The sequence below is a fragment of the Eriocheir sinensis genome, chromosome 12 (genome assembly GCF_024679095.1).
Source record: "Eriocheir sinensis breed Jianghai 21 chromosome 12, ASM2467909v1, whole genome shotgun sequence".
Classification (NCBI taxonomy): domain Eukaryota; kingdom Metazoa; phylum Arthropoda; class Malacostraca; order Decapoda; family Varunidae; genus Eriocheir; species Eriocheir sinensis.
The window spans coordinates 14,257,781-14,280,895 of record NC_066520.1 but is presented as its reverse complement, the minus strand read 5'-3'; the positions used below and the strand labels follow the sequence as shown (position 1 = coordinate 14,280,895).

General features: G+C 43.9%; 1 long non-coding RNA gene across 1 annotated transcript in view; it reads left to right on the top strand.

Moving 5' to 3' along the window:
- LOC126997457 (uncharacterized) overlaps positions 1-23,115 on the top strand; it is a 229,222-nt gene that overhangs the window by 164,958 nt on the left and 41,149 nt on the right. Inside the window, exon 4 of the long non-coding RNA XR_007752129.1 lies at positions 5,492-5,542. This is a non-coding gene — a long non-coding RNA (uncharacterized LOC126997457). The remainder of the gene's footprint in view (positions 1-5,491; positions 5,543-23,115) is intronic.

Here is a 23,115-nt window from a genome sequence, read left to right as displayed (position 1 = left end):
TCCTCCTCCTCCTCCTCTTCCTCCAAGTCGTATTCGTCCTTTCCCTCATAGATTCCGAACCTCCATAGATATTCTCTCCTTTATATTTATAGACGATCTGATGGCATTCTCAACTCGTTTCTTTATTTTTATCCTCGTTTTCTCTTTTTCAATTTCCTTCTCCTTCTTTCTTTTTCTCATATTTCTTTACCCCATTTTCCTCTTCCTTCTCCTTTTTCATTATCATCCTCTTTTTAACTATCTCCTTCCCTTTCTCCTTTTCCTTCTATCTCTCATCTACATTCTCATTTTCGTTGCTCTCTTTCTCTTTCTTCAATCGCTCTGCATCATTTCCCTCACTCCTTTTCCTCCTTTAATCTCTTTACCCAATGCTCCTACTTCTTCCTCACTGTTTCTCCTCTTTTCTCCGACCTTTTTAGCGTTATCAATATTCTCCTTCCTCATTCTATTCTCCTATATCTCTCTAGTCCATTCTCCTTCTTCCTCCTTCTCATTCTTTTCCTTCCCGTCTCCTTCTTCTGTCTCTTTCCTGTAACTCTTTATCCCATTTTCATTTTTCTCCTTCCTCATTCTTTTCTCTTTCTATCTTTCCACCACACTCTTCTTCTTCCTTCTCATTCTTTTACTCTCCTTCTTCTTTCTCTTTTTCTTTCTCCTAAATCTCTACCTCTTTTTCCTTCTCCCTCCTCATTCTATTCTCTATCTCTCATTCTTCTTCTTCCTTCTCCTTCATTTTCTTTCCTTCTACCTCTTTTCTTTCTTCTAACTTTCCTCCTTTACTCTCCTTCTTTCTCTTTTTCTTTCTCCTAAATCTCTACCTCTTTTTCCTTCTCCATCCTTGCTCTATTCTCTTTCTAGCTCTCTACCCCCTCCTCCTCCTCCTCACCTTCGTCCTCCTCCCCCTCCTCCTCCTCCTCCCCAGGCAGGGTACGCACCAGGCGGCAGCGGCCCCAGCGAAAGGTGAGGCGGCAAGATTAAGAGTGTGTTATATTACCGCCGGAGGGAGCAGGGCATGAAGATGTTAGGTGGTGGTGGTGGTGGTAGTGGTGGTGGTGGTGGTGGTGGTAGTGGTGGAAGTGTTATAATGTACCATAATTCATGCACACCCTCCTCCTCCTCCTCCTCCTCCTCCTCCTCCACCTTCTCCTCCTCCTCCTTCTACTAGTTCTCCTCCTTCCTATTCCTCCTTCTCTTCCTAGTTCTCCTACTCCTCCTCTTCCTCCTCCTTCTAGTTCTCCTCTTCCTCCTCCTCCTCCTCCTCCTCTTCCTCCTCCTCCTCCACCTCCTCCTCCTCCTCCTCCTCCTCCTCCTCCTCCTCCTCCTCCTTCTACTAGTTCTCCTCCTTCCTATTCCTCCTCCTCTTCCTAGTTCTCCTACTCCTCCTCTTCCTCCTCCTTCTAGTTCTCCTCCTCCTCCTCCTCCTCCTCCTCCTCCTAGTTCTTCTCCTCCTCCTTTACTTCTCTTCTTTTTCCTACATTCGTCTTTTTTTCTCCTTCATTCTTGGTGTCTTTCTTTTTTTCTTTTCCTCTTATTCTTCTTTAATAGTTTCTTCTTTATATTGTTTTCCTCGTTCTTTTCCAGCTGCTCCTCCTCCTCCTCCTCCTCCTCTTCCTCCCCCTCCTCCTACTTATCCTCCTCGTATGGTCATTCTTCTGCTTTTTTTCTTCCCTCCTCCTCCTCCTCCTCCTCCTCCTCCTCCTCCTTCTCTGACACCTCCACTGGCACCATTTTCTCCTCATCTGTCATCATTCTCTCTGCCTCTGACTTACATAATATTATTTTTTTCCCTTATCTCTCTTCTACGTCTCTCTTTCTCTCACTTCATCATCCGTGCAATTATGTCTGCTTTTTCATTCCCCACTACCGCTCTCTCTCCCTCTCTCCCTCCCCCTCTCTCCCTCTCTCTCTCTCTCACAGGTGGCCTCAGAATGACTCCCAAAAGCGCCTCGTAACAGAAGCCGCGGCGGGAGAACACTTCGACTCAATAACAAGGAAACGGGCCATTGAATTTCCATATGTCCGGAGGGAGATGACTTTCGGGAGGAGCAGGAGGAGGAGGAGGAGGGGGTAGTGTATTGGGGGATATTGTTGTGTCATTCAGGATCAGGAGGAGGAGGAGGAGGAGAAAGAGGAGGAGGTGGTTGGGGTAAAAAGGAGGAATGACATCACAAAAAAAAAACTTAAGAAGAAGAAAAAGAGTAACCTGAGAAGCGGTTTATATACTTTTTTTTCATGGTCTTAATCGCCAACTATCCAACTTTTTTTTCTTGTTTTTCTTTTACTTTTTTATATTTTTTTCGTGGTAAATCTTCCTTTTCTACCATCTTGCATAATCCTCCTCCTTCTCTTCCTTTTCTTCCTCCTCCTCCTCCTCCTTACCCTCCTCCTCCTCCTCATCCTTCCACACATTTTCTTGATTTACCTCTTTATCCTCCTCCTCCTCCTTCTCCTCCTCCTGCTCCTCTACCTCTTCCCCTTCCTCCTCATTTTCTACATCTTCATTCTCCTCCTCCTCCTCCTCCTCCTCCTCCTCCTCCTAGTCTACTATTTCACCCCCTCGACCACTACCAACACCAACCCTCCTATCTTCCCTCCCTCCCTCCCTCCCTCCCTTCCTCACCACCCAGGCAGAACCCAATCGCCGGGCAGGTAAAGAGAGAGAGAGAGGGAGAGAGAGAGAGGGAGAGGGAGAGGGGGAAGTCTTCTGGGTGGTAAGGACGAGGAGGCGGACGAACAAGATTATACGTTGAAGGTGTCGCCCGGCGTGTTCCTTGTCCAGAGTCATTAGCTTGGTTGTTATTTGGGTGGTGGTGGTGGTGGTGGTGGTGGAGAGAAGGCGGTGTGTGCTAATGGTGGTGGTGAGGCTGCAGGTTCGACTCGGTTAAGTTGGTGTTGGTGGTGCTGGTGCTGGTGGTGATGATGGTGTTGGAAGGACTGGAGTGGAGTTGGGTTTGGTGTTGGTGTGTGTGTGTGTGTGTGTGTGTGTGTGTTTGTGTATGAGGGTAGAGAGTAGCTATCAATGTTACTCTTGAATGGAAGTAATAATGAAAAATATATGAGAATAAGAAGTAGGAAGATGTTGAACGAGCAAAAAATAGAGAAGAGATGGAGAAGAGAGAAAAAAATAATGTTTGAGGGGAGAAGGCGGAGGAGGAAAGAGAGGAGAAAAAGATAGGAAGGAAATATAACTGAAAAGAAGAGGAGAAATAAGCAAAAGAAGAGAAATATATAAAAATGAGGAGGTGGTATTTGTGTGTTTGTTTGTGTGTTTGTTTGTGTGTAAAGGTTGAAGGAGAGTAGCTATTAATGTTACTGTTGATACTTTGATGTCTATTGTTTTGTCTAATCTTTATCTCTTGTCGAACTTAATTACCTTTCCTTTCACCCGTCCCTTCCCTCCCCACCTCACCCTCCCCCTTCCCCTCCCCCTCTCCCCTCCACCCTTTTATTTACTTAACTTTAAACCGCCTTTATTGCTCTCAAAGTATATATTAATCCGGTCCCTTGTTTGGCTTTCGTGATTTTTGCTTCTAACATTTTTTTTTCCTCAGTCATCCCTTTATTGTATTTATGAAACACCTCCTTTTGTACCGCATCCGATAATTTAGCCGTTCACTGACATTTAATTCGCACACCTTCACTACAAGCTACGTAAATTACATGAAGGATAATTACGTCTCGGGTTTTTTTTTTTTTCGATTGTTTGTTTGTGTGTGTATTTTCGTCCTTGTTTTTTTTTCTGTTTGTGCGAGACGATGTTAATGATAGTGATTGGGATGACGCGAAAGAGGATTAGAGGGGGACCAAGAGGAAGAGAAGACTGGATTTCTTTACCAGTTAATATAATGTTGCTGATGTTATTAATGATGAGGACGAAGACTAACGTGACATGATGAGGAGAAAGGAGAAATTTTATGTGTTGGTAATATAAAAAGATGATGTAGTTGATAACGATGCTGAAGCCTAAGATGAGATGAGGAAAGGAGAAAGAGAAGATAGGGTAGATATTGCCAATTTTAAGAGTATCGCTTCTTTTTTTTTCTTCGTCTTCTCCTCCTCTTCATCATCATCATCATCTTCATCCTTAAGCTTTTTTTCTTCTGTTATAAAGGAATGAGAATCGTCGAGCGAAATAAATAAAACCAGAACCCAAGTTTAGGACTTCATATTCACGTAAAAATAAAGAAAAAAAACCTTCGTGGAATCCGAGACGTGAATTTTTACGTCTTTCCGCTTAATTTATTTTGGTTTTCTGCTAATTTTTGTTTTATTTTTTTTATGTGGGCTGCGTCGTGTTGCATTAGTCTTTATTGCTCAGTTTGGTGCATTCGAACACACACACAACACAACATAAGGCAACACAACACAACACAGAACAACACAAAATATGCTCCAATAAATTCCCAGAACAATCAAATATTAAAGAAAAAGATATACGTAGTGGGTGAGTACTATTCCCTTTCGTGTTTCAAGATAATCACTTTTCCCAACAACCCAACACAACACAACACACCAAACCATCACACAAGCCTTCCCATCACCGTTGCCAGATTATCGTACTCAGAGCATGGTATTTATCTGTTTCTGACCCTCAACTACTGCCAAGAAACACCAATAATTGACCATTTTAACGACAACTGTATACGAAGACAGTTATTGGGATGGAGGAGACAGATTTTGGGTCGGAAATCGGAAAGCATAAGAAACTGAGTACGATAATTTGACAACGTTGTTTCCCATTCCTTCCCTTCCCATGTAGTGTTCCATCCCTGCGACCCTCCCTGCGACCCTCCCTTCAGCCTTTCCTTCCACCCTCGCTCCAGTGTCGCAACGTCTTCAATGCAATTTCCTCTGTCCTTCCCCTGCCAACAGCGCGTGTAATTATGCCGAGAAGCGATTACCGGGCGAGAAGCAGCGAAGTCATATCAGGCGGCGGGCGTGGGCGAGGCGGGGCAGAGTGGTGGTGTTGGTGGTGGTGGTAGTGGTGATGGTGGTGTGTATAGAGGAATTGATCTGTCGGTTGATCGATCATTCTTGGTGTGTGAGAGGGTATATATGTGTGTGTTAGAGAGGTAGAGATAGAGAGATAGAGAGAAAGAAAGAAAGAATGAAAGTAAATAAAAAGAAAGAAGACAAAGAAAGATAAAGAAAGGAAGAAAAAAAGACAAAGAAAGATGGAAAGATAAAAAGAAACGAAAAAAAGAAAGAATGAAAGAAAGAAAACGAAAGAAAGAAAGGTAGATACATAGATACACAGGTAGAGACAAAGATAGGTAGATAAATAGACAGAGAGATAGAGATACTGAGAGAAATTGTCTGCTTAAAAGGTAATGGAAGAAAACTATATCAAGGAACCGTTGGGAAAAGTAATTGTCTTGAAACACGAAAGGGAACATTACTTACCCATTACTTACACCCTTTTCCCTTAATAATTTGTGTGTTCTCGTAATCTACTGAACCATATTTTAATACACATCTTATTTTTTTGCAGGGGCTACAGGTAGAGGGGAGCGCAAATTGGAGCGTATACCTGAGGAGAAAGGTAAGTCACAAGGGTCTTTTTTTTTGTGTGTGTGTGTGTGTGTTTGTGTGTTGTTCAGAAATTTGGGGTAGAAGGAAACACATATTAGAAAAGGCAAGTCACACGGTTGTCTTTATTTTATTATTTTTTTTATTATATATTATTTCACTTTTTCTTTGTGTGTGTGTTGTTCAGAAGTTTTGGGTGGAAGGAAACACATATTAGTAAAGGTAAATCACACGGTTCTTATTTATCTTTTTGCGGGGGGGGGTGGGGGGGGGGTCCTATAAGACGCTATTAATTTTGTCAGGTAAGCATCAGGTAAGCCATCGAGGAAGTGGTCTGGGTACACTAGGCTCATTATTTACCGTTTCCGGCGTCTTATCAATTTATGAGAGCAAAAACGTGTTAGGTCACCGTAAGTTAGGAAAGGCTATTATGCTGTAAGGGATTATTAGTGGGTGGAGATGATGATGGTGATGATGGTAATGGGTACTCTTTTGCTTTACTTCGTGTCTTTCCCATTATTTGCTTGCTTTTCAGATATTAGTGGGTGAAGATGATGATGGTGATGATGGTAATGGGTATTCTTTTGCTTTACTTCGTGTCCTTCCCATTATGTGCTTGCTTTTCAGATATTAGTGGGTGAAGATGATGATGGTGATGATGGTAATGGGTACTCTTTTGCTATCCTCGTGTCCTTCCCATTATTTGCTTGCTTTTTAGATATTAGTGGGTGGAGATGATGATGGTGATGATGGTAATGGGTACTCTTTTGCTATCCTCGTGTCCTTCCCATTATGTGCTTGCTTTTTAGATATTAGTGGGTGGAGATGATGATGGTGATGATGGTAATGGGTATTCTTTTGCTCTCCTTCGTGCCCTTCCTATTATGTGCTTGCTTTTCAGATATTAGTGGGTGAAGATGATGATGGTGATGATGGTAATGGGTACTCTTTTGCTCTCCTTCGTGTCCTTCCCATTATTTGCTTGCTTTTCAGATATTAGTGGGTGGAGATGATGATGGTGATGATGGTAATGGGTACTCTTTTGCTCTCCTTCGTGTCCTTCCCATTATGTGCTTGCTTTTCAGATATTAGTGGGTGGAGATGATGATGGTGATGATGGTAATGGGTACTCTTTTGCTCTCCTTCGTGTCCCTCCCATTATTTGCTTGCTTTTCAGATATTAGTGGGTGGAGATGATGATGGTGATGATGGTAATGGGTACTCTTTTGCTCTCCTTCGTGTCCTTCCCATTATTTGCTTACTTTTCAGATATTAGTGGGTGGAGATGATGATGGTGATGATGGTAATGGGTACTCTTTTGCTTTACATCGTGTCCTTTCTTTTATTTGCTTGCTTTTCAGGTATTAGTGGGTGGAGATGATGATGGTGATGATGGTAATGGGTACTCTTTTGCTCTCCTTCGTGTCCTTTCTTTTATTTGCTTGCTTTTCAGGTATTAGTGGGTGGAGATGATGATGGTGATGATGGTAATGGGTACTCTTTTGCTTTACTTGGCTCCCTTCCCATTATGTGCTTGCTTTTCAGATATTAGTGGGTGGAGATGATGATGGTAGGATGATGGTAATGGGTACTCTTTTGCTCTCCTTCGTGCCCTTCCCATTATGTGCTTGCTTTTCAAATATCAATGAAAGAAAAAGTATAATTATGGAGATTGATGTATGATTAATCTTGCCTTGATTCGCACGTTAACTTACTATCATTGCTGCCGTATGTAGTAAGTTTTCTTTTTATTTTTACTTTTTCAACCATATTGCCTTTGCCTTCATTCATAAGCACTCTCTTTGAACTATTAAAAAAGATCTATTGCCTTTGCCTTCATTCCTAAACACTCTCTTTGAACTATTAAAAAGATCTGTTTCATTTGTCTTCATTCATAAACACTCTCTTTGAACTATTAAAAAGATCTATTGCCTTTGCCTTCATTCATAAACACTCTCTTTGAACTATTAAAACGATCACTTCATCATCATTGTTGCCATGTTTGATTTCACGTTTTTTTCTAACTTTTCTTTTCAGGTATATTCCCTTCATTTCCACCCATAAATATTCTCCTTCAACCATCAAAAAGATCCCATTCATATCTTAACTAACAATAATTTCTGCCATGGGTGATAAAGTTGGGATTTTTTTTACTTTTCAAACATATTTCCTTCATTTCTAGTATTTTTTTTATTTCTTCCAAACACATTGCCTTCACGTCCATCCATAAACAATCTTCCAATCATCGTAAAAGTCAGTCGTGTTTTTTTAGTCCGCCATTATTCTTTTATTTCGTTGTTTTTGTTTCGCTTTAGGCAAACACTAAATACTCACTGTTGTTTTTGTTACCCTTGTTGTTTTTGTTTCCCTGTTTTTGTTTTGTTTTGTTTTGTTTTGTTTTTTATTCCCTGTTGTTTTTGTTTTGTTTTGTTTTCCCTGTTGTTTTTGTTTCCCTGTTGTTTTTGTTTTTTTGTTTTGTTTTGTTTTTGTTTCCCTGTTGTTTTTGTTTTGTTTTGTTTTCCCTGTTGTTTTTGTTTCCCTGTTTTTTTTTCTTTTGTTTTGTTTTTGTTTCCCTGTTGTTTTTGTTTTGTTTTGTTTTCCCTGTTGTTTTTTGTTTCCCTGTGGTTTTTGTTTTGTTTTGTTTTGTTTTTGTTTCCCTGTTGTTTTTGTTTTGTTTTGTTTTCCCTGTTGTTGTTTTTCCCTGTTGTTTTTGTTTTGTTTTGTTTTCCCTGTTGTTTTTGTTTTGTTTTTGTTTTGTTTTGTTTTCCCTGTTGTTGTTTTTTCCCTGTTGTTTTTGTTTTGTTTTGTTTTCCCTGTTGTTTTTGTTTTGTTTTGTTTTCCCTGTTGTTTTTGTTTCCCTGTTGTTTTTGTTTTGTTTTGTTTTCCCTGTTGTTTTTGTTTTGTTTTGTTTTACCTGATGTTTTTGTTTCCCTGTTGTTTTTGTTTCCCTTGTTATTTTTGTTTCGTTTTAGGCATCAGTCAGCACAGCGACAGTCTGACCGGTTACGTCTTGACATGTGACGGAGTAATGTTTTTTTGTCCAGTCTTATATATTTCTTAATCTCTCTGACTTTATGGTTCTTTTCGTCTTGTTCCTAATTTTGTCGTTTATCATTTTTCCCTTTTTATATTTTTCTTAATTTTCTCTGACTTTATGGTTCTTTTCGTCTTGTTCCTAATATTGTCGTTTATAATTTTCCCCGTTTATATTTTCTCTGTTTCTTGTTTCTCTTTCTCTGCTAAAAAATGCGGAAAGTTTACAAAAATATGTGAAGGAAAACGAAGACGTGACTCATTTCAACCTGGTATTTTTATTTGCGTTTATTTTTTAGTATTGTGTTTATTTTTTTACTATATATTTTTACATACTGTCTCATTTTATCTATTATCTCCTTTTATCTGCTTTCTTTTGTTCTTCTTGTATTGATGTTTTGTTACTGTTTTTCGTCTTTTATTTCTTTTCGTGTCTCATTTCATTTATTATCTCCTTTTATCTGCTTTCTTTTGTTCTTCTTGTATTGATGTTTTGTTACTGTTTTTTTTCGTCTTTCATTTCTTCTTCTTTTTCCTCCTCTTATTTCCAAACTGCATTAACACGATCCCCTCTACCACAACCATCACTACCTCAGCCCCTTTCCCACCCCACCACCACCTAACTCCTCCCACCACCATCAACACACCCACCTCTACCCCTATAAACATCCTTGCCTACCACCACCACCACCACCACCACCACCGCTCAACCTCGACTACTATCACCCTCACCACCACCGCCACTATCCACCATCATCACCAAAATCATTAGTGTCACTTGCACCATCATCTCCAGTCTCTACCCTCGCCCCCTCCCGCTCCCCCTCCTCCTCCTCTTCTGATAGCCCCGGCGAGGCCACACAACTCAATCTAAATCCAGCCTTTAACAAGCGTCTGGAGATGAAGGAGTTTTCTTACACTCACTCCTGCACCTCCCAACCTCCCTCCCTTCTTCTCCCTCCTCTCCCACTCACAACTTTTATACCTCCCTTTACCTCCCCTTCACCACACGCACTCTCCCTCTCTCCCTCCCTCTCTCTCCACCATGACGTCTCCTCTCCCTTCGACTACCCTCCCCCCTCCCTGCGTCCCTCCCTCGCCTAACAAAGCGTGGCGGTGAACACAAGGCAACTCGAGGCTCTCCTTCGCTCCTCTTCGTCTCCGCGGCAGCAGCAAAGCGACGTCCAGCAACCCAGAGCTTCAGCTTCCTTCACGCGGCACGTCGAAGCTCAGAGGGGGAGACTAAGGGCTTTTAATCACCCACAAATAAGGCTTCAGAATTAAGGCCACATCCATTTACACTGAAGAACTATTTATTAATTAGACTTGCCAAGGCCTCGCCCGTAACGCCGTCTCCCCAGGGGTGCTCGCAAGGGTCAGATTTACCTGGCGCGGCCGCTCAGGCGAGGCTGCTCAAGGTGTGACGGCGTTGCGCCCCTCTAACCCGCAGCCGCCCGTAACCTATCATTATCATAGTTATACATGGAGATGCTGTAGGCTAAGATATTATGTTTGTAACTTATTTTCTTGAGAGAAGGGCGACTTGCGTTGGGTTAAGACGGTGTTTTATCGCGGCGGAGGGGCGTGTCGCGTCTCGCCTGGACCGGGAAAGTTGTAATTACCTGCGCCGCCGCTCTCCGCAGCACCTGCCACCTCGGGTTAGCGGCGCCGCTGCCCGAGTGGTTCCTCCGCCTCGGCAGCCTCGCGTCTCCGGCTCTTCGGTGGCGATGTTGTGGAGGCGAAAGACAGACGGAGGTAAACTTGATCTTTCGCGGCAGGCAGTGGCGGATGATGCTGTAGGTGTGTGCGGGAGGGAGAGGGGGGGGGGTAGTAAAAGAGTGAGAGATGAGAGGAATTTTTGTTGTTGTTGTTGTTGCTGAAGTAAAGGGTTCGTTTAGCGAGAGTGGTCTGTCAGGTGGATTTTTTTTTTTTTTTTTTTTTGTGTGTGTGTGTGTGTGTGTGTGTGTGTGTGTGTGTGTGTGTGTGTGTGTGTGTGTGTGATGTTGTTTTCCTATTCATCTCATATCCTTCCTGTGCTTTGTGTTGTATCATACTTTTTTCTTCTATTTCCTTACATTCATTTCAATTTCACGTGTACCACTTTATTATTTTCTTATTTTTGTTTTTCTCTCATAGCGATCCACATCAACTTTCAAGCCACTAATCCACTCCTTTACTTTACTTTACTTTACTTTACTTTACCCATTCTTAAAACTACATAAACTCATCTTACTCTTCATAATCCGACTTTCCGTTCCGTCTCGTCATTTCTTCACCTCCTCATCCATACTTTCCCTCCATTACTTCTCATCTTTACCCTTTTTTAGCCTTCCCTTCCTCCCTCCGTCTCTCCCTCCATCCTTCTCTCCCTCCCTCTCTTCTCCTACTCCTCTCTCCCTCTCTCTCTCTCCCTGCCTCCTCAAGCCTCTCGCCCAGCCTCATCCACCTCAATTAGTGTTCAAGGCAACATACCACCCACGAGGCCTCCCTTACCCCTCCTCCTCCTCCTCCTCCTCCACCCCAGTCATCCCTCGCCACTCCCAAAGCCTCGACTCACTCCCTCCCACTGCGTAAGGGCTCTTTATTTTTTCGTTCTCCTCCTCCTCCTCCTCCTCCTCCTCCTCCTCCTCCTCCTTTTCAGTCTCGTTCTTGTTATCTTCCTTCAACTCCTTTTCCTCTAACTCTTCATCTTTTTCTTATTCCATCTTTCCTTCTAATTCCTCCTTTTCTTGCTTCTCCATTACCTCTAGTTCTTTCTCCTCTTTCAACTCCCCATTCTTCTTCTTGTCTTCCTCCGAATCATCTTTACTCCTTTTCCTCTTAAATCTACTTCTTCTTCTAACTCCTCTATCTTCAATTCTTCTTTCAACTCCTCTCCATCTTCTCCCTCCTCTTTCATCTTTCTGTAATATACTGTCTCCCTATTCATTCTCCCCTTGCTTCCTCCTCCTTCTCTTCCTAATCTTCCCAAACATCTCCCTGTCTTTCTTCATCTCTCCCTGGTCCCCTATTTCTCTCCCTCACCTCCTTACAATCACCCTGTATCTCCCTGCCGCCCAATTTCCTTGTCTCCTTCCTTCCCTCCGTCTCCCTGTCTCCTGTTCCCTGTTTTTCCGTGTCTTCTCTTCCTCTCTCCTCGTTCAGTCGCTGGTTACCTCAGAGTCTCGTTAACTAACTCCTAAGTCTTCGTCAGTGTGTGTGGATTGTTTACAGTGGGATCGGTGGGCTTGGGGAATCTCTTTAGTAGTGGTGATGCTTTGGTGGTGTTGTCTGTGGTGTTGGTGATGATGGTGGTGGTTAAGAGTATGTGTGCGTGTGTGCGTCGCTGCTGTTTTGTGTGTTCTTGTTGTTGTTCTTGTTGTTGTGTTTCTCAATGTTCATTTTGTGTACGTGCTTGATATTCGCTCAGTCGTCTCTTTCTATCCCAGTCGCAGTGTCTTGTTCTATTTATTTTTCTCGTCTTTTTAAACTTTCTTTGTGTATATTTTCCTGTCAAATCTTCGCGTCAGCTCTCTTTTCTCTTTCTTTCATTTTCTTTCCATTAACACTCACGGCAGAAACAAAGAAAACGCCAAGACGATATAGGCAAGTGATTAGGTCCAGGTTAATGAGTCAGGAGAACAAAGGTGAGAGAGAGAGAGAGAGAGAGAGAGAGAGAGAGAGAGAGAGAGAGAGAGAGAAAGCGTATATAACAATCATGATATAAAGGGAGTTAAATTAAGACGTTATCAGCGGACAGATAGTGCCACGTTCGCTTCCCTTATGGACTTTCTCTCCCTTCTAATTGAATGGCTTCCTTATCGCTTTGGATGTGCAGTTAATATACGTTTTTTTTTTTATTGCCTTTCTTGCTATCTCCCTTTGTTTCAATCCTTCCACCTCCCTCCCATTCACTCCTTCCTCTCCACCTCCTCCTCCTCAGCAGAATCATCATCCACCTTTTCTTCATCACCTATCCTTCTCTCCTATTCCTTCAACATCCTCCTCATCCTATTCCTTCATCCTTATCCTCATCATCCTCCCCACCCACTCACCCACTTACTCATTCACACCCACACCCAATTCTTGTTTTTGTTGTAATTTTCTTCCTTGTTTATTCGTGTTTCTTTTTTGTCTTTTTTTTCTATCTTTATAATTCTCTCTCTCTCTCTCTCTCTCTCTCTCTCTCTCTCTCTCTCTCTCTCTCTCTCATTAATCAACGCCACTAGAAAGCTTAATGACTAGGTTAGTGAAGGGGAGAGAGAGAGAGAGGTCATAAAAAGGCAAATCTAAAGGTCATAATAATAGGAACACACGAAATGGAGTTAGATTTTAAAGGAAGAGTTAAAGGAAGAGAGAGAAAGGTGGAGAAGATGAAAAGGTATGAAGAGAAAGATACAGGAAAGGAGGGGGGAGAGAGAGAGAGAGAGAGAGAGAGAGAGAGAGAGAGAGAGAGAGAGAGAGAGAGAGAGAGAGAGAGAGAGAGAGAGAGAGAGAGAGAGAGAGAGAGAGAACGGGAGGAAGAGAGAGGAATAGGAAAGAGGCACCCTATATATATAAAGACATTAGGAAAGTCACCATTACCTCCGCCATGAGAGAAAGGAAGAAAAGGACGGATAATGACGGAAAAGCAGAAGGTGGATGAGGACATTATGTGGAAAGGGTTATTAGAGAGGAAGGCAAAGGAAAGGAAGGAGAGAAGGGGGATAAGAAGAGGGGGGATAGTATAAATAAACCCATTAAGAGAATCACCAATATACCAACCATGGGGAAAGGGAGAAAGACATAAAGAGAAAGAAGAAGGGAGGAAAGCAGACGGTGGAAAGGGTTGATGGGGGGGATTCGAACCTGGGATCTCGTATGTTTAAAGCCATCAAGAACCCCCCCACAAATCACCACCATTACCGTCATCATTAGAAAAGGGGGAGGAGGTAGAAGGAAGATTATGACTGACAAGAAGAAGAGGCGGAAAGGGTTGAGAGAGGGGGATTCGAACGTGGGGCCGCGTGTGTATACAGTCAAGAGAATCACCATTACACCAACCATGAGAAAATAAATATCTAGTAGAAGAGGACGGTGGCGAGGAAGAGGGTGGGAAGGGTTGAGAGAGGTGGGGGGGATTCGAACGTGGGGCCTCGTGTGTATAAAGTTATCAAGAGAATCATCATTACACCAACCATGAGAGAAAGAAACAACTAGTAGAATGAAGAGGACGGTGGGGAAGAAGAGGGTGGAAAGGGTTGAGGGGGAGGGGGGGATTCGAACGTGGGGCATCGTATATATAAAGTCATCAGGGGAATCACCACAAACCATCACCATTACGGTCACCATCGGGCGCCGCGGATCGCCCCGGAACGGCCCATTAGCGGCACACCTTTCGGACCTCACCTGAGACAAAGGGAGACTTAATTACATCCTTGGTTTATCGCGGCCCCGTGTGTGGTTCATGGCGCCTGCTCTCTCCCTCCTTCTACCCCCTCCCACACCCTCCAATCCCCGACCTGCCTACCTAACCTCTCGTCTCTCTCTAACTCTCTCCCTCTCTCTCTCTCCCCCGTAACACCCCCGGGGACAAGGCCACCCCGGGAGAGACGTAACAGAAGGGTGAACCGCCTGCTGGTTAGACTAATTTCTTCTCCTCCTCCTCCTCCTCCTCCTTTTCTTCTTCCTCGTCCACGTGTCCATTCTCTCTTTTATCTCTCTGTTCCTCTTCTTGATTCGTATTCCCCTCTTTCTTCTTTTCTTCCTCTTTCACCTTCTCCTTATCACTCCTGTTTCTTTCCTCTTTACTTGTATCTCCGTCTTTTCCTGATCCTTCTCTTTATTCTTTTCTTCATCTTACACTATTTCATTTCTTCATCTTTGCCTCCATGTCCTCTTATTCCTCCTCTTACTCTTACACTTTTCTTTCCTCTCTCTTTTCTCTCTTCTCTCACTGACTTCCATTCCCCTCTTCATCCTCCTGCCTCTTCTACTCCTTTGTATTCAGGTATTCAATTCATTTAGGTTCGTTCTTCTGCATCTCACTCTGTTCAGAAGCTGATGGAGAATTCAACGCTTTAAAGAAACGTATCTCCTTTATGTCTTCCTGCAGTAGTGTCGTTGCTGATGGTGGTGGTGGTGGTGGTGGTGGTGGTTCATGAAGGGAGTTGAAGGTGACTGTGTGCGGTAGGTTGAGTGCTTGAGCCTTTTACATTTTCTTTAAGTTGATGCTCTTTTTTTTTATGGCACGAGAGACCGCACTGAATTATGTGATGCCTGCTTGTTTCTGATTAGAGTTATAAGTTATTTCGATGGCAGGACAGCTTTACGATGTTGTGGGTTGATAGGTCACATGCACGCCGTTGATTTAGAGGAAAAAGAAGAGAAAGAAGAAGAAAAAGAAGAAGAAGAAGAAGAAGAAGAAGAAGAAAAGAAAAGAAAACGAAGAAAAAACGAAGAAGAAAGCGAAGAAGAGGAAGAAAAAGAGGAAGAAGAAGACGAAGACGAAGACGAAGACGAAGACGAAGAAGAAGAAGAAGAAGGTGGTTATCTACTCGAGCTTTCTGAAGATGGAGGAGAGGAAAGAGAAAACCGTGAAGCCATTATCGGAATTTATGATTTTGGGAAGCGGTGAAATAATATGAACTAACATAGTCACACGCAGAAAAAAATGACGATCACGGTTAATAATAAACAAAAGGAAAACGAAATGATGGTAAAAGAAAAGTGAAAAAAGGAAAATAAAGAAAAGGACAAGAACGAAAAATATAAAGTAAGTAAGAAAGAAGTAAAAGAGGAAAACGTAAGAACGAATTAAAGAAGGAAAGAAAGACAACGAACAAATTAATGATGGAAAGAAAAAAAAGGAAGAAAAAAGTAGAAAAAAGAAAAGTAGAAAAAAACACAAGGAATAAAAGAAATAAATTGGATCCGTAGAAAGTAGTAATAGGAGGAGGAGGAAGAAGAAAAGAAGGAGGAGGAGGAGGAGGAGGAGGAGGAGGGAGGCTGTTTCTTAAGGAGCGTAATCCATCACGTAAGCAGGCCAGGTGGCGGGAGAGCCTGGTCACTCCCCTGATGACTGTTGAAAATCAATAATTGCCTGGTTACCTGTCTGGTGTTATGGCCTCACCTGGGGGGACGGGGGAAGGGGGGAGGAAGAGTAGGGAGGAGGGAGATAATGGGGCCTAAGAAATGGGTGAAGGCGGCCAGAAGAAGAGGAGAGGAGGATTAAAGGGAGAGGGAGAGGGGATCGTGATGAAAGAAAGGACTGCGTGATAAGGGAATAGAAGGGGTCTGTCTGTGTGTGTGTGTGTGTGTGTGTGTGTGTGTGTGTGTGTGTGTGTGTGTGTGTGTGTGTCTTTACAAAGGAAAGGAGAGGAAAGGAAAGGTTAAGGAGGTGCAGGAAATGGAGAGAAGGAAAAACAGTGAAATAGGTAGCCCTGAGAAAAGCTGGCAAACGAAAATGGAGCTAATATATTACAGATTTTTAAAAATTACTAGAGAGAGAGAGAGAGAGAGAGAGAGAGAGAGAGAGAGAGAGAGAGAGAGAGAGTTGAGAAATCATTTACTTACCACTCTCTCTCTCTCTTCTAATTCTCACTAACTCTATTATAGCTAACTCAGGAAAATCAGCTCTTTTTTTTTTTTTTACTCCTACTTTACTTAATTGTTAATGTCAGGGATTTTAAGCTGGAAAGTAAGCTTTGATATGTTCTCAGTGTGACTTAAGTGTTCCATGTAGCGGCCTCGGCATCAGACTCAGCCTCGGGGTCCAGTGCTAGCGTGAGCCTGACTCTTTTCTGTTCTGAAACTGGCCAGTCCTCAGTAACAACGGCGCCTTCACGGATCGTACTCGCGGCGCCCGAATGAACATCAAATAGACGGACTCATGGATCTTTAAGGAATAAGATGAGAAGTTTCGCCTCATGACATTAAAGGCACGAGGCTGGAGAGAATGTACCATAAATATCAATATGACCCGAGTAAATGCCTGGCCTGTCAGTGGGCTGCGAGGAACCGCCGCCTGGCAGCCGCGGCGTTGGCTTGCGCGCTGGGCTGTGACAGGCAGTGATGGGCATTGCTGCGCCGCCTGTGTTGTCAGGGAATATTTATGAGACCTTCCGTGCGGGCATTACACCGCCAAGAGACTCCGTTCATCTTATTCATCGGTGTGTCCCGCCGGGCCTCGGCGCCGCCGTGGTGGTGGCGGCTCGACACCCCGTCCTCGTAAAGCGCGGCAATAACAGTGATCGCCGCGCCGTACATACTGGCCCGTCACGGCCGCTGCCCCTGGTTGTCAATACTGCCCACAGGTCTGTTACCCGCCCGTCCCGACGCGGACCCGCCGGACCCGCGTCGCGAAATTTACGCGACATAACTCAGCCGCCGCGACGCCCGGCTCTGCCTCCTCTCCGGCGGCACTTGGGGTAAAAAACACAATCTGCGAGAACAAACTCGGATGAGAACCCGTCTTTTCCTTAATTATTTGGCTAACAAACCGGAAAACAGATGTGAAATTCGATAAGATGCGGCGCGGCGCCGCCCCCTCGCCGCGCTGCCACGCCGCACTTACTGCGCCTCTAATTATTACCCGCCGTGATTATTTTTTGATCTATGTCATTGGCTGAAAGCTTATCTCTAATATATTACGGTAAATACCCGACTAATGATAGCAAATCAGACGCGGAGTTAATACTTTAGCACTCTCATCAGCCGCACTGCCTGCCCGGGCCGCGGAGGACGCGAGGAAACGCCATCCAGCCGGGAACATCTTGATCTGCGCCGCCGCCGAGGAGGTGAAACTCCGGCCAACACGCAGCGCCCCGCCGCCCCTACCGCCCCCGACGCCTGGCACGCTCCTGCCCCCGCGCCGCAGCGGCCAGAAATTATCAGTTTCATCTGAGCAATCAAGAGTCAGCCCTCTCGCCCACGACATAAATCCGCGGAGGCGGCAATCTTCACACCTTCATCACAAATGGAGGCACGGATAGCCTGTAATATGGCAGCGTCGGGCCAGTCTGCTTGAAGCCCGGCCCGCCCCTGCCCCCCCCTCCCCTTGCTCTGTACCCTGCCGCCTGGCGCACACTTGTCTTGCCGGCGAGGAGGGGAAGTAGGAGGAGGAGGAGGAGGAGGAGGAGAGTCAGGAGGAGGAGGAGGAGGAGGAGGAAGAGAAGGAGGTGGGGAAGAAAAAGGAGGAAGATTTGGAGGTTGTTGTGGTTGTGGTGGTGGTGGAGAGGGTGAAGGAGCCAGGGAGGGAGAGGGAAGAGGACATTGCTTGTAGGATGGGATGAAACCAAGGAATTCAATAAAAAAAAACTTTGAGACGCCGAAACAATCTCAGTAACAGGGATGAGAAATTGTAACGCCAACAAGGATCACTGCAAAATAACACCGAAACCTAAACAAAGCTACAACAACAACAACTACTACTACTACTACAACTATCTACACTTTTCCATTACTAACAACACCTCTAACACACCACACAAAAGAAGAAGACGGCGACCGCGAAGAAAAAAAAACAAGAAGAAAAAGGAGAAAAAAAAAGAAGGGCTGAGGAAGACGTTCTCCCTTACAGCCAGACATTATTACAGACATTCCAGCGCAGTTCCTCACGGCAATTATAATCAGGCAATTTCCACTCGCGAGGCATCTTCCAAACAGTGCAAAGAAAGAAAAACACACCCTTCGTAAACGTGTGTGTGCGTGTGTGTGTGTGTGTGTGTGTGTGTGTGTGTGTGTGTGTGTGTGTGTGTGTGTGTGTTTGCGTGTGCAGGAGGACGCTAAAAACCTAATGGCAATAATCGCACCGAGAACCTGTTTGTAAATACTTGGCGCCGGCAATTATGTGATGAAATGTAATATGGGGTTTTCATACCGACGGAGCGAGGAGGAGGAGGAGGAGGAGGAGGAGGAGGAGGAGGAGGAGAGAGGAGAGAAGTTAGAGGGCAAAGGGAGAGACAGAAGAGGAGGTAGAGCAGTGAGAAGGGGGGAAGGGGTGTAAAGGATATGAAAGACAGCAAAATGGAAGGAAGAGATGGAAAATTATTAAGGTTAGGTTAGGTTAGGTTAGGTTAGTTAAGCAGTTCATGTTGTTTTCCTTTCTATCCTCTATCGTGACAACATAAGAGACAGAAGAGGGTAGAGCAAAGAGTAGGGAGGGAGGAAGGGGTCTAAAGGAAATGAAAGACAGCAAGAGAGAAGGAACAGATGGAAATGTCTTAAGCAGTGTTGTTGTCCTTTCTCTCCTCTATCGTGGCAACATAAGAGACAGCAGAGGGTAGAGCAGAGAGTAGGGAGGGGGGGGGAGGGTGAAAGGAAAACAAAAGAGAAGGAATGAATGGAAGAGTACTGAGCAATATTGTTTTTTTCTTTATTTTCTTTCGTTATTTCCATGCTAACTGCCCTCCTGAACTAGCAAACTGCACGCCTTAACCACTCCCGTTGCCTCGTTGCACAAGTCTTTCTACTCCAGCTCTCCCCTATTCTGTCAAAATTACTAATAAAAAATCTAACCAGTATATTCATTCTTTATCCCTTTGACTGGTAAATCCTAAAACAGCCCTCCGTCATCTGTATTTCATCCTTCCTACGACATGAACGTTTCACTGAGGAGAGCATCAAGACACCTTTCAGAGGGGAATAATCCATTTTTGCGTTTTTTTCCTAAGCATAGTGTGCACAGTGTTCCATCTTTAAGCTGATATCAGATTATGTTTGAGAAGAAGAAATGCAGACAAAAAGGAAAATAAGATAAAAAACATAGCAAGAAGTGAGACGAAACCAGGACATGGCATAAAAAGAAAAGGCTTCAAACGTAATTGTTCAACCATTCAATCGTTGGAACAAAAGGAAGAACAAGAAAAATCACGAAAAAAAATCCTAAAGTTTAAAAGAAGGAAAAAGGAAAAAATAGCGGAAAAGAAAAATAAGGACAAGAACCAGAGGAAGAAAGAAGAGAAAGAGGAACTAACCTGAGAACGAGAAGAAAAATCAAGAACAGGAACCAGGAAAAAAGAAAAAGAAAAAGAGGAATAACAAATTAAAACAAGCACAAGAAAAACAATGATACGGAAAAGACTGAACAAATAAAAACAAACATGGATAAACATAACAAAATCAAAACGAAACATTAGTAAGAAAGCAAAACAAGAAAGCACAAACTAACAGAGACAGATAGAACCACAAACACAACAGGACTCCACAACAATCCCGGCCCTGCAACACCTGATCCCCACCTGCAGCCCGTCATTAAGGACATACCTGCCTGCCTTAATTGCGGGGATGTCACTCACTTGAGAGGAGATAAAGCGAAAGAGAGAGAGAGAGAGAGAGAGAGAGAGGAATATACACACAAATTAAGATCCTCATAATTTAAGTCATAATTTTAGACCGTCCAACTGTAACCTGATCCACCCTCCTCCTCCCTTCCCCTCACCCTTCCCCCCCTTTCCTCCCTCACCTGCTCCCTCACCCCTAACCACCTCAATGGCTTAATTACCTAAGTTACCTGCCCCACGGATAATTGAGAGCACACCTGAGCGAGGCTGCGCGATGTCCAGTTTCTCTCTCTCCGAATAGATAATTGGACGTGTGTGTGTGTGTGTGTGTGTGTGTGTGTGTGTGTGTGTGTATGTGTGTGTGTGTTAGAGAGAGAGAGAGAGAGAGAGAGAGAGAGAGAGAGAGAGAGAGAGAGAGAGAATATGTTGAGAATTCGTAGTTTCGGTTTCATCCTCTGCGCTCTCATCCTCGCCCACGCCCTCCTCCTCCTCCTCCTCCTCCTCCTCCTCCTCCTCCTTCTCCTCCTCCTCCTTCTCCGCTATCACCTTGGCCCTCCAGATGTAATTACCTGAAGCAGAAAGGTGTGAAAACCACTTCAGGCCAGCAGCGACTCCTCCCTCCTCCTCCTCCTCCTCCTCCTCCTCCTCCTCCTCACGTCTTCTCTCACCATTCCAATCCTACTCTCCTTTCCTTTCCACTCCTCCTATTCCTCCTCCTCCTGCACCTCCTCTCCTCCCTTGCTCTCCCGGATGTAGCCTTTGAGCCCGTAATACTCTTTTTACACACAAACTTTGTAATGACTCGACAACTTACGACGCGGAATAACTGTAATTACAAGCAAAAGGCGATGATTGGAGTGACAGAGAAGAGGCGAAGGACGGAGGGTGAGAAGGAGGGAATTGGGGGAGGAAGGAATAGGAAGGGGATGGGAGGGAAGGAGTAGGTGAAGGAGGAGGGAAAGAAGTGGGCAAACCTTCTCTTCTCTTCCTTCTTTTCCTCTTCTCATTCTTAAGTTCCCCCAATAACGTCTTTCTTCCCTCCCTCCTTATCTCCTCCTTCTCTCCTCCCTCCCCCATTGCACCTGTCTGTATACCTTCCACGCAGGTAAATAAGGTTCGTTTTCTTCCTTTCTTCTTGACATCTTACTCCCATCACCCCAAAAGCAAGCGTGTGTGTGTGTGTGTGTGTGTGTGTGTGTGTGTGTGTGTGTGTGTGTGTGTGTGTGTGTGCGTGTGGGGATGAGTCGGCGTGCACTGCTTTGAGTCGAGAAATTCCATGTCGATATATAAGAGTGGAATGTACTTGAGAATTTTTGTGTGGTCAGGTGGGGAGTGGCAAGGCGGGGAAGGACTGGAGAGGAGAAGAGAGAAGAGAAGAGAAGGGGAAGAGGACCGGAGTGGAAGAAAGGGAGGAGGATGGAGAGTGTCAGTAGAATGGACGAAGAATGAAAGTGAAAGGAGAGAAATGAAGAAGAGGGCCGGAGAGGATGAAGGATGGAAAGTGTCAGTAGGAGGGAAAGAGGAGGAAACTAAAGGGGGAAAAGTAAAGTAGAAGAAGACGGAGAGAGGAGAGGGAGGATTGAGAGAGTGCCAGTAGGAGGGACGAGGAAACTAATGAACTAAATGAACCAAAGGAAACTAAACGAAACTAAAGGGGGAGAAGCGAGAAAGGAGAGACTAGAAGAAGGAAAGATGAAACCCGCTCAAAGAAACATACGCCATACAGCTTTACTCTCCTGTACTGTCCTTTCTCTTGCTCCTACTATACAGAATCCATAAATCCACTTCCTCATTTTGCTATACCAATGATGATAAAAAAAAGAGAAAGAATGACCTCAACAACCCGTGAAGGCTCAGTGGTTAGACTCGTGTGTTAAACTTAAACATGAAGACTCGCTCGCAGTGAATGACAAGGCAGTGAAAGCGGCAGAACTAGAAAAGGCGAGAACTTAACATCAACACCGGAAAAATGTAATCAGTCTCACCTGCATGGATTGTACGATAATTAGGTACAGGTATACAAGACGAAGCACAGGTGATATTGAGGAGTGGCTTGTAACAGATGGGATTTTTGTTTACCTTTTATTTTCGTGTGTGTGTGAGAGTGTGTGTCTGTATGTGAGTGAGTGTGAGTGAGGTTTTTTTTTGCGAGTGTGTGTGTCTTTTGAAGGTTAGAAAGAGTGAAAGAACTTGTACGTGTATGTCTGTAAGTGTGTGCGTATGAGTGAGGTTTTTTTTTTTGTGTGTGTGTGTGTGCGTGTGCGTGTCTGTTGAAGGTTGGAAAGAGTGAAAGAACTTGTACGTGTATGTCTGTGAGTGTGAGTATGAGTGAGGTTTTTTTGTGTGTGTGTGTGTGCGTGTGTATGTGTCTGTTGAAGGTTGGCAAGAGTGGAGGAACTCGTTGTGCCTTGCGTGCTGTTCAAGTGGAAGATTCACACCTGGAAGGAAAAAAAAGTGAAAGAAAAACTTGTTGGAATGCGATATATTTCTCTTCTTTTTTTCCCTTCGTGTAGTCAGAAATCATGAAGGAAATGACAGCGGCCTGCGTGCCTTCAATGGATGATTCACGCCTCGGAAAAGAAAAAAAAAGACTTGCCTGGAATGTAGTGGATACTTTTTTTCTTTCTCTCTTTGGCTGGTGAGGGACGCAGGGAATCACATACTGAAGAGGTCATTGCGAGTTAAGAAGTGGTGAGAAGTTGAGTTATAAAAGAAAGAAATTATGAGTCCGTGGGGTTATGAAGAGGAAAGTGCTGGAGTGTAATGGTATGAATGAAAGGTATGAATGAGGTATGAACGAAAGAAATGATGAGTCCGTGGGTTAATAATGAGGAAAGTGCTGAACTGAAATGTTTCTTTTACTTTTTTGTTAATATGAAACAATGAAAAGTACAGAATATATTAGTAAGGAAGAGAGAGAGGCGTGGAAGCATTGAAGAAGGAGAGGAGAATAAACTAATTAAATAAAGGTCGATCGTGTACTTGAGGAAACGAAGATATGAAGTAGAATGACTGAAGGAGAAGTGACGTGGAACTATTATGAGACACCTAAAGTGGAAACATGAAATAACACAAGGACAATAAACTGAGGGTATAAAGAGCGACTGTGTAACTCTAGTGAGGAAACGAAGAGAAAGTAGAATGGCTGAAGGATAAGAGATGTAAAAGCTTCATGAGACAGCTAACGAGGCGTGATTATTGACTGAAGAATGAAGAAAACGAGAAAGTGGAAGCATGACTCTTAAATCTGGACGCTTGAGGAAAAAATAAATAAATGGCTGTGGGTTTTGCTGGACACGCTGGCGGAGGAGTG